Source organism: Mixophyes fleayi, chromosome 10, assembly GCF_038048845.1.
Source record: "Mixophyes fleayi isolate aMixFle1 chromosome 10, aMixFle1.hap1, whole genome shotgun sequence".
NCBI classification, from domain to species: Eukaryota; Metazoa; Chordata; class Amphibia; order Anura; family Limnodynastidae; genus Mixophyes; species Mixophyes fleayi.
This window is the reverse complement of record NC_134411.1, coordinates 46891508-46903851: the sequence shown is the minus strand read 5'-3', so window position 1 is coordinate 46903851 and position 12344 is coordinate 46891508. Positions and strand designations below refer to the sequence as shown.

At 35.6% G+C, this 12344-nt stretch overlaps 13 non-coding genes across 13 annotated transcripts; all 13 read left to right on the top strand.

Moving 5' to 3' along the window:
• Positions 1-358: 358 nt before the first annotated feature.
• On the top strand, positions 359-440 carry TRNAS-CGA (transfer RNA serine (anticodon CGA)). The gene has a single exon. It is a non-coding gene; the product is annotated as a tRNA-Ser (tRNA).
• An 841-nt stretch (positions 441-1281) lies between these two features.
• On the top strand, positions 1282-1363 carry TRNAS-CGA (transfer RNA serine (anticodon CGA)). Its single transcript has one exon. It is a non-coding gene; the product is annotated as a tRNA-Ser (tRNA).
• An 840-nt stretch (positions 1364-2203) lies between these two features.
• TRNAS-UGA (transfer RNA serine (anticodon UGA)) lies at positions 2204-2285 on the top strand. The gene has a single exon. It is a non-coding gene; the product is annotated as a tRNA-Ser (tRNA).
• Positions 2286-3126: 841 nt separating this feature from the next.
• TRNAS-CGA (transfer RNA serine (anticodon CGA)) lies at positions 3127-3208 on the top strand. Its single transcript has one exon. It is a non-coding gene; the product is annotated as a tRNA-Ser (tRNA).
• An 841-nt stretch (positions 3209-4049) lies between these two features.
• On the top strand, positions 4050-4131 carry TRNAW-CCA (transfer RNA tryptophan (anticodon CCA)). Its single transcript has one exon. It is a non-coding gene; the product is annotated as a tRNA-Trp (tRNA).
• Positions 4132-4971: 840 nt separating this feature from the next.
• TRNAS-CGA (transfer RNA serine (anticodon CGA)) lies at positions 4972-5053 on the top strand. The gene has a single exon. It is a non-coding gene; the product is annotated as a tRNA-Ser (tRNA).
• Positions 5054-5894: 841 nt separating this feature from the next.
• TRNAS-CGA (transfer RNA serine (anticodon CGA)) lies at positions 5895-5976 on the top strand. The gene has a single exon. It is a non-coding gene; the product is annotated as a tRNA-Ser (tRNA).
• Positions 5977-6816: 840 nt separating this feature from the next.
• TRNAS-CGA (transfer RNA serine (anticodon CGA)) lies at positions 6817-6898 on the top strand. Its single transcript has one exon. It is a non-coding gene; the product is annotated as a tRNA-Ser (tRNA).
• An 841-nt stretch (positions 6899-7739) lies between these two features.
• TRNAS-CGA (transfer RNA serine (anticodon CGA)) lies at positions 7740-7821 on the top strand. The gene has a single exon. It is a non-coding gene; the product is annotated as a tRNA-Ser (tRNA).
• Positions 7822-8661: 840 nt separating this feature from the next.
• TRNAW-CCA (transfer RNA tryptophan (anticodon CCA)) lies at positions 8662-8743 on the top strand. The gene has a single exon. It is a non-coding gene; the product is annotated as a tRNA-Trp (tRNA).
• An 840-nt stretch (positions 8744-9583) lies between these two features.
• TRNAS-CGA (transfer RNA serine (anticodon CGA)) lies at positions 9584-9665 on the top strand. The gene has a single exon. It is a non-coding gene; the product is annotated as a tRNA-Ser (tRNA).
• Positions 9666-10506: 841 nt separating this feature from the next.
• On the top strand, positions 10507-10588 carry TRNAS-CGA (transfer RNA serine (anticodon CGA)). The gene has a single exon. It is a non-coding gene; the product is annotated as a tRNA-Ser (tRNA).
• Positions 10589-11428: 840 nt separating this feature from the next.
• On the top strand, positions 11429-11510 carry TRNAS-CGA (transfer RNA serine (anticodon CGA)). Its single transcript has one exon. It is a non-coding gene; the product is annotated as a tRNA-Ser (tRNA).
• The last annotated feature ends 834 nt before the right edge of the window (positions 11511-12344 follow it).

The window sequence follows — 12344 nt, the reverse complement described above, 5'->3', positions numbered from 1 at the left end:
CCAGTCACAATTGAATGAACAGTTTCAATGGTGATGATTCTGCATTGAGAGACCAAGGAAGATTGTAATTCATCTGTAATGACAGTCATTTGCTTACATGTCCATGAAAAGTGATATAGAGAACATGGACACTTGTGGTGTCAAGGTGTAATGATTAAAACTATTGATTCTAAATCAAGTGATCAAAGACCAAATGCCTTAGAAGTCTACATTTTCCTTAAAGCTAAGCTAGCTACTAAATTGCCCTCCATTAATTCAGCAGCTGACAAAATTAAATTACATCAGAAGCAGTCTGCCAATCGTGAACCAGAAAAAAAATATTTTTGAACTCCAGCTTGTAACAACCAACAAAAAAGTTGTAGTTGTGGCCGAGTGGTTAAGGCGATGGACTCGAAATCCATTGGGGTGTCCCTGCACAGGTTCAAATTCTGCCAGCTACGTGTTGCTTTTCAAGCTTACCCAAAACATGCAAAGTATCTAAAAAAAGGTGTTAAAGAAAGTATGTTATGTTTATGAATACAAATCACCAAAGCTACCTAGCCCAAATTGACTTGCAGACCATTTAGTAATAAGCTACTTATCAAAGAACAGAGGCTTTTTCCTGCGTTTTAAGAACAGTGTTTAAGAAAGATTATGTAGTTTTCCTGGTGAAAAGTGCATGTTGATCCTTAGTATAATAATCATTTAGTCATTTTCTGCGATCTAAGTTCAAATCCTCGCTGGGCCTTATGTGATAATTGCAAGAAACATAAAATATAATTGAATCAATAATCAACATCAGCAAAAAGAAATGTACATCACTGAGACTATTCTAGTAACACAAACACGTTGTGAAATTCATTGAATTATAACATCCTTAATACAGTGAATTGCACCAACAATTGTGGAAGGCGGATAACAAACTTAACACCAGAAAACACCTACCAGTCACAATTGAATGAACAGTTTCAATGGTGATGATTCTGCATTGAGAGACCAAGGAAGATTGTAATTCATCTGTAATGACAGTCATTTGCTTACATGTCCATGAAAAGTGATATAGAGAACATGGACACTTGTGGTGTCAAGGTGTAATGATTAAAACTATTGATTCTAAATCAAGTGATCAAAGACCAAATGCCTTAGAAGTCTATATTTTCCTTAAAGCTAAGCTAGCTACTAAATTGCCCTCCATTAATTCAGCAGCTGACAAAATTAAATTACATCAGAAGCAGTCTGCCAATCGTGAACCAGAAAAAAAATATTTTTGAACTCCAGCTTGTAACAACCAACAAAAAGGTTGTAGTTGTGGCCGAGTGGTTAAGGCGATGGACTCGAAATCCATTGGGGTGTCCCCGCGCAGGTTCAAATCCTGCCAGCTACGTATTGCTTTTCAAGCTTACCCAAAACATGCACTGTATCTAAAAAAGGTGTTAAAGAAAGTATGTTATGTTTATGAATACAAATCACCAAGGCCACCTAGCCCAAATTGACCTGCAGAAAATTTAGTAATAAACTACTTATCAAAGAACAGAGGCTTTTTCCTGTGTTTTAAGAACAGTGCTTAAGAAAGATTATGTAGATTTCCTGGTGAAAAGTGCATGTTGATCCTTAGTATAATAATCATTTAATCATTTTCTGCGATCTAAGTTCAAATCCTCGCTGGGGCTTATGTGATAATTGCAAGAAACATAAAAAATAATTGAATCAATAATCAACATCAGCAAAAAGAAATGTACATCACTGAGACTATTCTAGTAACACAAACACGTTGTGAAATTCATTGAATTATAACATCCTTAATACAGTGAATTGCACCAACAATTGTGGAAGGCGGATAACAAACTTTACACCAGAAAACACCTACCAGTCACAATTGAATGAACAGTTTCAATGGTGATGATTCTGCATTGAGAGACCAAGGAAGATTGTAATTCATCTGTAATGACAGTCATTTGCTTACATGTCCATGAAAAGTGATATAGAGAACATGGACACTTGTGGTGTCAAGGTGTAATGATTAAAACTATTGATTCTAAATCAAGTGATCAAAGACCAAATGCCTTAGAAGTCTATATTTTCCTTAAAGCTAAGCTAGCTACTAAATTGGCCACCATTAATTCAGCAGCTGACAAAATTAAATTACATCAGAAGCAGACTGCCAATCGTGAACCAGAAAAAAAATATTTTTGAACTCCAGCTTGTAACAACCAACAAAAAGGTTGTAGTTGTGGCCGAGTGGTTAAGGCGATGGACTTGAAATCCATTGGGGTGTCCCCGCGCAGGTTCAAATCCTGCCAGCTACGTGTTGCTTTTCAAGCTTACCCAAAACATGCACTGTATCTAAAAAAAGGTGTTAAAGAAAGTATGTTATGTTTATGAATACAAATCACCAAGGCCACCTACCCCAAATTGACCTGCAGAAAATTTAGTAATAAACTACTTATCAAAGAACAAAGGCTTTTTCCTCCGTTTTAAGAACAGTGCTTAAGAAAGATTATGTAGATTTCCTGGTGAAAAGTGCATGTTGATCCTTAGTATAATAATCATTTAATCATTCTCTGCGATCTAAGTTCAAATCCTCGCTGGGCCTTATGTGATAATTGCAAGAAACATAAAAAATAATTGAATCAATAATCAACATCAGCAAAAAGAAATGTACATCACTGAGACTATTCTAGTAACACAAACACGTTGTGAAATTCATTGAATTATAACATCCTTAATACAGTGAATTGCACCAACAATTGTGGAAGGCGGATAACAAACTTTACACCAGAAAACACCTACCAGTCACAATTGAATGAACAGTTTCAATGGTGATGATTCTGCATTGAGAGACCAAGGAAGATTGTAATTCATCTGTAATGACAGTCATTTGCTTACATGTCCATGAAAAGTGATATAGAGAACATGGATACTTGTGGTGTCAAGGTGTAATGATTAAAACTATTGATTCTAAATCAAGTGATCAAAGACCAAATGCCTTAGAAGTCTACATTTTCCTTAAAGCTAAGCTAGCTACTAAATTGCCCTCCATTAATTCAGCAGCTGACAAAATTAAATTACATCAGAAGCAGTCTGCCAATCGTGAACCAGAAAAAAAATATTTTTGAACTCCAGCTTGTAACAACCAACAAAAAAGTTGTAGTTGTGGCCGAGTGGTTAAGGCGATGGACTCGAAATCCATTGGGGTGTCCCTGCGCAGGTTCAAATTCTGCCAGCTACGTGTTGCTTTTCAAGCTTACCTAAAACATGCAAAGTATCTAAAAAAAGGTGTTAAAGAAAGTATGTTATGTTTATGAATACAAATCACCAAAGCTACCTAGCCCAAATTGACTTGCAGACCATTTAGTAATAAGCTACTTATCAAAGAACAGAGGCTTTTTCCTGCGTTTTAAGAACAGTGTTTAAGAAAGATTATGTAGTTTTCCTGGTGAAAAGTGCATGTTGATCCTTAGTATAATAATCATTTAGTCATTTTCTGCGATCTAAGTTCAAATCCTCGCTGGGCCTTATGTGATAATTGCAAGAAACATAAAATATAATTGAATCAATAATCAACATCAGCAAAAAGAAATGTACATCACTGAGACTATTCTAGTAACACAAACACGTTGTGAAATTCATTGAATTATAACATCCTTAATACAGTGAATTGCACCAACAATTGTGGAAGGCGGATAACAAACTTTACACCAGAAAACACCTACCAGTCACAATTGAATGAACAGTTTCAATGGTGATGATTCTGCATTGAGAGACCAAGGAAGATTGTAATTCATCTGTAATGACAGTCATTTGCTTACATGTCCATGAAAAGTGATATAGAGAACATGGACACTTGTGGTGTCAAGGTGTAATGATTAAAACTATTGATTCTAAATCAAGTGATCAAAGACCAAATGCCTTAGAAGTCTATATTTTCCTTAAAGCTAAGCTAGCTACTAAATTGCCCTCCATTAATTCAGCAGCTGACAAAATTAAATTACATCAGAAGCAGTCTGCCAATCGTGAACCAGAAAAATAATATTTTTGAACTCCAGCTTGTAACAACCAACAAAAAGGTTGTAGTTGTGGCCGAGTGGTTAAGGCGATGGACTCCAAATCCATTGGGGTGTCCCCGCGCAGGTTCAAATCCTGCCAGCTACATGTTGCTTTTTAAGCTTTCCCAAAACATGCACTGTATCTAAAAAAGGTGTTAAAGAAAGTATGTTATGTTTATGAATACAAATCACCAAGGCCACCTAGCCCAAATTGACCTGCAGAAAATTTAGTAATAAACTATTTATCAAAGAACAGAGGCATTTTCCTGCGTTTTAAGAACAGTGCTTAAGAAAGATTATGTAGTTTTCCTGGTGAAAAGTGCATGTTGATCCTTAGTATAACGGTCATTTAATCATTTTCTGCGATCTAAGTTCAAATCCTCGCTGGGCCTTATGTGATAATTGCAAGAAACATAAAAAATAATTGAATCAAAAATCAACATCAGCAAAAAGAAATGTACATCACTGAGACTATTCTAGTAACACAAACCCATTGTGAAATTCATTGAATTATAACATCCTTAATACAGTGAATTGCACCAACAATTGTGGAAGGCGGATAACAAACTTTACACCAGAAAACACCTACCAGTCACAATTGAATGAACAGTTTCAATGGTGATGATTCTGCATTGAGAGACCAAGGAAGATTGTAATTCATCTGTAATGACAGTCATTTGCTTACATGTCCATGAAAAGTGATATAGAGAACATGGACACTTGTGGTGTCAAGGTGTAATGATTAAAACTATTGATTCTAAATCAAGTGATCAAAGACCAAATGCCTTAGAAGTCTACATTTTCCTTAAAGCTAAGCTAGCTACTAAATTGCCCTCCATTAATTCAGCAGCTGACAAAATTAAATTACATCAGAAGCAGTCTGCCAATCGTGAACCAGAAAAAAAATATTTTTGAACTCCAGCTTGTAACAACCAACAAAAAAGTTGTAGTTGTGGCCGAGTGGTTAAGGCAATGGACTCGAAATCCATTGGGGTGTCCCCGCGCAGGTTCAAATCCTGCCAGCTTTGTGTTGCTTTTTAAGCTTTCCCAAAACATGCAAAGTATCTAAAAAAAGGTGTTAAAGAAAGTATGTTATGTTTATGAATACAAATCACCAAAGCTACCTAGCCCAAATTGACTTGCAGACCATTTAGTAATAAGCTACTTATCAAAGAACAGAGGCTTTTTCCTGCGTTTTAAGAACAGTGTTTAAGAAAGATTATGTAGTTTTCCTGGTGAAAAGTGCATGTTGATCCTTAGTATAATAATCATTTAGTCATTTTCTGCGATCTAAGTTCAAATCCTCGCTGGGCCTTATGTGATAATTGCAAGAAACATAAAATATAATTGAATCAATAATCAACATCAGCAAAAAGAAATGTACATCACTGAGACTATTCTAGTAACACAAACACGTTGTGAAATTCATTGAATTATAACATCCTTAATACAGTGAATTGCACCAACAATTGTGGAAGGCGGATAACAAACTTAACACCAGAAAACACCTACCAGTCACAATTGAATGAACAGTTTCAATGGTGATGATTCTGCATTGAGAGACCAAGGAAGATTGTAATTCATCTGTAATGACAGTCATTTGCTTACATGTCCATGAAAAGTGATATAGAGAACATGGACACTTGTGGTGTCAAGGTGTAATGATTAAAACTATTGATTCTAAATCAAGTGATCAAAGACCAAATGCCTTAGAAGTCTATATTTTCCTTAAAGCTAAGCTAGCTACTAAATTGCCCTCCATTAATTCAGCAGCTGACAAAATTAAATTACATCAGAAGCAGTCTGCCAATCGTGAACCAGAAAAAAAATATTTTTGAACTCCAGCTTGTAACAACCAACAAAAAGGTTGTAGTTGTGGCCGAGTGGTTAAGGCGATGGACTCGAAATCCATTGGGGTGTCCCCGCGCAGGTTCAAATCCTGCCAGCTACGTATTGCTTTTCAAGCTTACCCAAAACATGCACTGTATCTAAAAAAGGTGTTAAAGAAAGTATGTTATGTTTATGAATACAAATCACCAAGGCCACCTAGCCCAAATTGACCTGCAGAAAATTTAGTAATAAACTACTTATCAAAGAACAGAGGCTTTTTCCTGTGTTTTAAGAACAGTGCTTAAGAAAGATTATGTAGATTTCCTGGTGAAAAGTGCATGTTGATCCTTAGTATAATAATCATTTAATCATTTTCTGCGATCTAAGTTCAAATCCTCGCTGGGCCTTATGTGATAATTGCAAGAAACATAAAAAATAATTGAATCAATAATCAACATCAGCAAAAAGAAATGTACATCACTGAGACTATTCTAGTAACACAAACACGTTGTGAAATTCATTGAATTATAACATCCTTAATACAGTGAATTGCACCAACAATTGTGGAAGGCGGATAACAAACTTTACACCAGAAAACACCTACCAGTCACAATTGAATGAACAGTTTCAATGGTGATGATTCTGCATTGAGAGACCAAGGAAGATTGTAATTCATCTGTAATGACAGTCATTTGCTTACATGTCCATGAAAAGTGATATAGAGAACATGGACACTTGTGGTGTCAAGGTGTAATGATTAAAACTATTGATTCTAAATCAAGTGATCAAAGACCAAATGCCTTAGAAGTCTACATTTTCCTTAAAGCTAAGCTAGCTACTAAATTGCCCTCCATTAATTCAGCAGCTGACAAAATTAAATTACATCAGAAGCAGTCTGCCAATCGTGAACCAGAAAAAAAATATTTTTGAACTCCAGCTTGTAACAACCAACAAAAAAGTTGTAGTTGTGGCCGAGTGGTTAAGGCGATGGACTCGAAATCCATTGGGGTGTCCCTGCGCAGGTTCAAATTCTGCCAGCTACGTGTTGCTTTTCAAGCTTACCCAAAACATGCAAAGTATCTAAAAAAAGGTGTTAAAGAAAGTATGTTATGTTTATGAATACAAATCACCAAAGCTACCTAGCCCAAATTGACTTGCAGACCATTTAGTAATAAGCTACTTATCAAAGAACAGAGGCTTTTTCCTGCGTTTTAAGAACAGTGTTTAAGAAAGATTATGTAGTTTTCCTGGTGAAAAGTGCATGTTGATCCTTAGTATAATAATCATTTAGTCATTTTCTGCGATCTAAGTTCAAATCCTCGCTGGGCCTTATGTGATAATTGCAAGAAACATAAAATATAATTGAATCAATAATCAACATCAGCAAAAAGAAATGTACATCACTGAGACTATTCTAGTAACACAAACACGTTGTGAAATTCATTGAATTATAACATCCTTAATACAGTGAATTGCACCAACAATTGTGGAAGGCGGATAACAAACTTAACACCAGAAAACACCTACCAGTCACAATTGAATGAACAGTTTCAATGGTGATGATTCTGCATTGAGAGACCAAGGAAGATTGTAATTCATCTGTAATGACAGTCATTTGCTTACATGTCCATGAAAAGTGATATAGAGAACATGGACACTTGTGGTGTCAAGGTGTAATGATTAAAACTATTGATTCTAAATCAAGTGATCAAAGACCAAATGCCTTAGAAGTCTATATTTTCCTTAAAGCTAAGCTAGCTACTAAATTGCCCTCCATTAATTCAGCAGCTGACAAAATTAAATTACATCAGAAGCAGTCTGCCAATCGTGAACCAGAAAAAAAATATTTTTGAACTCCAGCTTGTAACAACCAACAAAAAGGTTGTAGTTGTGGCCGAGTGGTTAAGGCGATGGACTCGAAATCCATTGGGGTGTCCCCGCGCAGGTTCAAATCCTGCCAGCTACGTGTTGCTTTTCAAGCTTACCCAAAACATGCACTGTATCTAAAAAAGGTGTTAAAGAAAGTATGTTATGTTTATGAATACAAATCACCAAGGCCACCTAGCCCAAATTGACCTGCAGAAAATTTAGTAATAAACTACTTATCAAAGAACAGAGGCTTTTTCCTGTGTTTTAAGAACAGTGCTTAAGAAAGATTATGTAGATTTCCTGGTGAAAAGTGCATGTTGATCCTTAGTATAATAATCATTTAATCATTTTCTGCGATCTAAGTTCAAATCCTCGCTGGGCCTTATGTGATAATTGCAAGAAACATAAAAAATAATTGAATCAATAATCAACATCAGCAAAAAGAAATGTACATCACTGAGACTATTCTAGTAACACAAACACGTTGTGAAATTCATTGAATTATAACATCCTTAATACAGTGAATTGCACCAACAATTGTGGAAGGCGGATAACAAACTTTACACCAGAAAACACCTACCAGTCACAATTGAATGAACAGTTTCAATGGTGATGATTCTGCATTGAGAGACCAAGGAAGATTGTAATTCATCTGTAATGACAGTCATTTGCTTACATGTCCATGAAAAGTGATATAGAGAACATGGACACTTGTGGTGTCAAGGTGTAATGATTAAAACTATTGATTCTAAATCAAGTGATCAAAGACCAAATGCCTTAGAAGTCTATATTTTCCTTAAAGCTAAGCTAGCTACTAAATTGCCCTCCATTAATTCAGCAGCTGACAAAATTAAATTACATCAGAAGCAGTCTGCCAATCGTGAACCAGAAAAATAATATTTTTGAACTCCAGCTTGTAACAACCAACAAAAAGGTTGTAGTTGTGGCCGAGTGGTTAAGGCGATGGACTCCAAATCCATTGGGGTGTCCCCGCGCAGGTTCAAATCCTGCCAGCTACATGTTGCTTTTTAAGCTTTCCCAAAACATGCACTGTATCTAAAAAAGGTGTTAAAGAAAGTATGTTATGTTTATGAATACAAATCACCAAGGCCACCTAGCCCAAATTGACCTGCAGAAAATTTAGTAATAAACTATTTATCAAAGAACAGAGGCATTTTCCTGCGTTTTAAGAACAGTGCTTAAGAAAGATTATGTAGTTTTCCTGGTGAAAAGTGCATGTTGATCCTTAGTATAACGGTCATTTAATCATTTTCTGCGATCTAAGTTCAAATCCTCGCTGGGCCTTATGTGATAATTGCAAGAAACATAAAAAATAATTGAATCAAAAATCAACATCAGCAAAAAGAAATGTACATCACTGAGACTATTCTAGTAACACAAACCCATTGTGAAATTCATTGAATTATAACATCCTTAATACAGTGAATTGCACCAACAATTGTGGAAGGCGGATAACAAACTTTACACCAGAAAACACCTACCAGTCACAATTGAATGAACAGTTTCAATGGTGATGATTCTGCATTGAGAGACCAAGGAAGATTGTAATTCATCTGTAATGACAGTCATTTGCTTACATGTCCATGAAAAGTGATATAGAGAACATGGACACTTGTGGTGTCAAGGTGTAATGATTAAAACTATTGATTCTAAATCAAGTGATCAAAGACCAAATGCCTTAGAAGTCTACATTTTCCTTAAAGCTAAGCTAGCTACTAAATTGCCCTCCATTAATTCAGCAGCTGACAAAATTAAATTACATCAGAAGCAGTCTGCCAATCGTGAACCAGAAAAAAAATATTTTTGAACTCCAGCTTGTAACAACCAACAAAAAAGTTGTAGTTGTGGCCGAGTGGTTAAGGCAATGGACTCGAAATCCATTGGGGTGTCCCCGCGCAGGTTCAAATCCTGCCAGCTTTGTGTTGCTTTTTAAGCTTTCCCAAAACATGCAAAGTATCTAAAAAAAGGTGTTAAAGAAAGTATGTTATGTTTATGAATACAAATCACCAAAGCTACCTAGCCCAAATTGACTTGCAGACCATTTAGTAATAAGCTACTTATCAAAGAACAGAGGCTTTTTCCTGCGTTTTAAGAACAGTGTTTAAGAAAGATTATGTAGTTTTCCTGGTGAAAAGTGCATGTTGATCCTTAGTATAATAATCATTTAGTCATTTTCTGCGATCTAAGTTCAAATCCTCGCTGGGCCTTATGTGATAATTGCAAGAAACATAAAATATAATTGAATCAATAATCAACATCAGCAAAAAGAAATGTACATCACTGAGACTATTCTAGTAACACAAACACGTTGTGAAATTCATTGAATTATAACATCCTTAATACAGTGAATTGCACCAACAATTGTGGAAGGCGGATAACAAACTTAACACCAGAAAACACCTACCAGTCACAATTGAATGAACAGTTTCAATGGTGATGATTCTGCATTGAGAGACCAAGGAAGATTGTAATTCATCTGTAATGACAGTCATTTGCTTACATGTCCATGAAAAGTGATATAGAGAACATGGACACTTGTGGTGTCAAGGTGTAATGATTAAAACTATTGATTCTAAATCAAGTGATCAAAGACCAAATGCCTTAGAAGTCTATATTTTCCTTAAAGCTAAGCTAGCTACTAAATTGCCCTCCATTAATTCAGCAGCTGACAAAATTAAATTACATCAGAAGCAGTCTGCCAATCGTGAACCAGAAAAAAAATATTTTTGAACTCCAGCTTGTAACAACCAACAAAAAGGTTGTAGTTGTGGCCGAGTGGTTAAGGCGATGGACTCGAAATCCATTGGGGTGTCCCCGCGCAGGTTCAAATCCTGCCAGCTACGTATTGCTTTTCAAGCTTACCCAAAACATGCACTGTATCTAAAAAAGGTGTTAAAGAAAGTATGTTATGTTTATGAATACAAATCACCAAGGCCACCTAGCCCAAATTGACCTGCAGAAAATTTAGTAATAAACTACTTATCAAAGAACAGAGGCTTTTTCCTGTGTTTTAAGAACAGTGCTTAAGAAAGATTATGTAGATTTCCTGGTGAAAAGTGCATGTTGATCCTTAGTATAATAATCATTTAATCATTTTCTGCGATCTAAGTTCAAATCCTCGCTGGGCCTTATGTGATAATTGCAAGAAACATAAAAAATAATTGAATCAATAATCAACATCAGCAAAAAGAAATGTACATCACTGAGACTATTCTAGTAACACAAACACGTTGTGAAATTCATTGAATTATAACATCCTTAATACAGTGAATTGCACCAACAATTGTGGAAGGCGGATAACAAACTTTACACCAGAAAACACCTACCAGTCACAATTGAATGAACAGTTTCAATGGTGATGATTCTGCATTGAGAGACCAAGGAAGATTGTAATTCATCTGTAATGACAGTCATTTGCTTACATGTCCATGAAAAGTGATATAGAGAACATGGACACTTGTGGTGTCAAGGTGTAATGATTAAAACTATTGATTCTAAATCAAGTGATCAAAGACCAAATGCCTTAGAAGTCTACATTTTCCTTAAAGCTAAGCTAGCTACTAAATTGCCCTCCATTAATTCAGCAGCTGACAAAATTAAATTACATCAGAAGCAGTCTGCCAATCGTGAACCAGAAAAAAAATATTTTTGAACTCCAGCTTGTAACAACCAACAAAAAAGTTGTAGTTGTGGCCGAGTGGTTAAGGCGATGGACTCGAAATCCATTGGGGTGTCCCTGCGCAGGTTCAAATTCTGCCAGCTACGTGTTGCTTTTCAAGCTTACCCAAAACATGCAAAGTATCTAAAAAAAGGTGTTAAAGAAAGTATGTTATGTTTATGAATACAAATCACCAAAGCTACCTAGCCCAAATTGACTTGCAGACCATTTAGTAATAAGCTACTTATCAAAGAACAGAGGCTTTTTCCTGCGTTTTAAGAACAGTGTTTAAGAAAGATTATGTAGTTTTCCTGGTGAAAAGTGCATGTTGATCCTTAGTATAATAATCATTTAGTCATTTTCTGCGATCTAAGTTCAAATCCTCGCTGGGCCTTATGTGATAATTGCAAGAAACATAAAATATAATTGAATCAATAATCAACATCAGCAAAAAGAAATGTACATCACTGAGACTATTCTAGTAACACAAACACGTTGTGAAATTCATTGAATTATAACATCCTTAATACAGTGAATTGCACCAACAATTGTGGAAGGCGGATAACAAACTTAACACCAGAAAACACCTACCAGTCACAATTGAATGAACAGTTTCAATGGTGATGATTCTGCATTGAGAGACCAAGGAAGATTGTAATTCATCTGTAATGACAGTCATTTGCTTACATGTCCATGAAAAGTGATATAGAGAACATGGACACTTGTGGTGTCAAGGTGTAATGATTAAAACTATTGATTCTAAATCAAGTGATCAAAGACCAAATGCCTTAGAAGTCTATATTTTCCTTAAAGCTAAGCTAGCTACTAAATTGCCCTCCATTAATTCAGCAGCTGACAAAATTAAATTACATCAGAAGCAGTCTGCCAATCGTGAACCAGAAAAAAAATATTTTTGAACTCCAGCTTGTAACAACCAACAA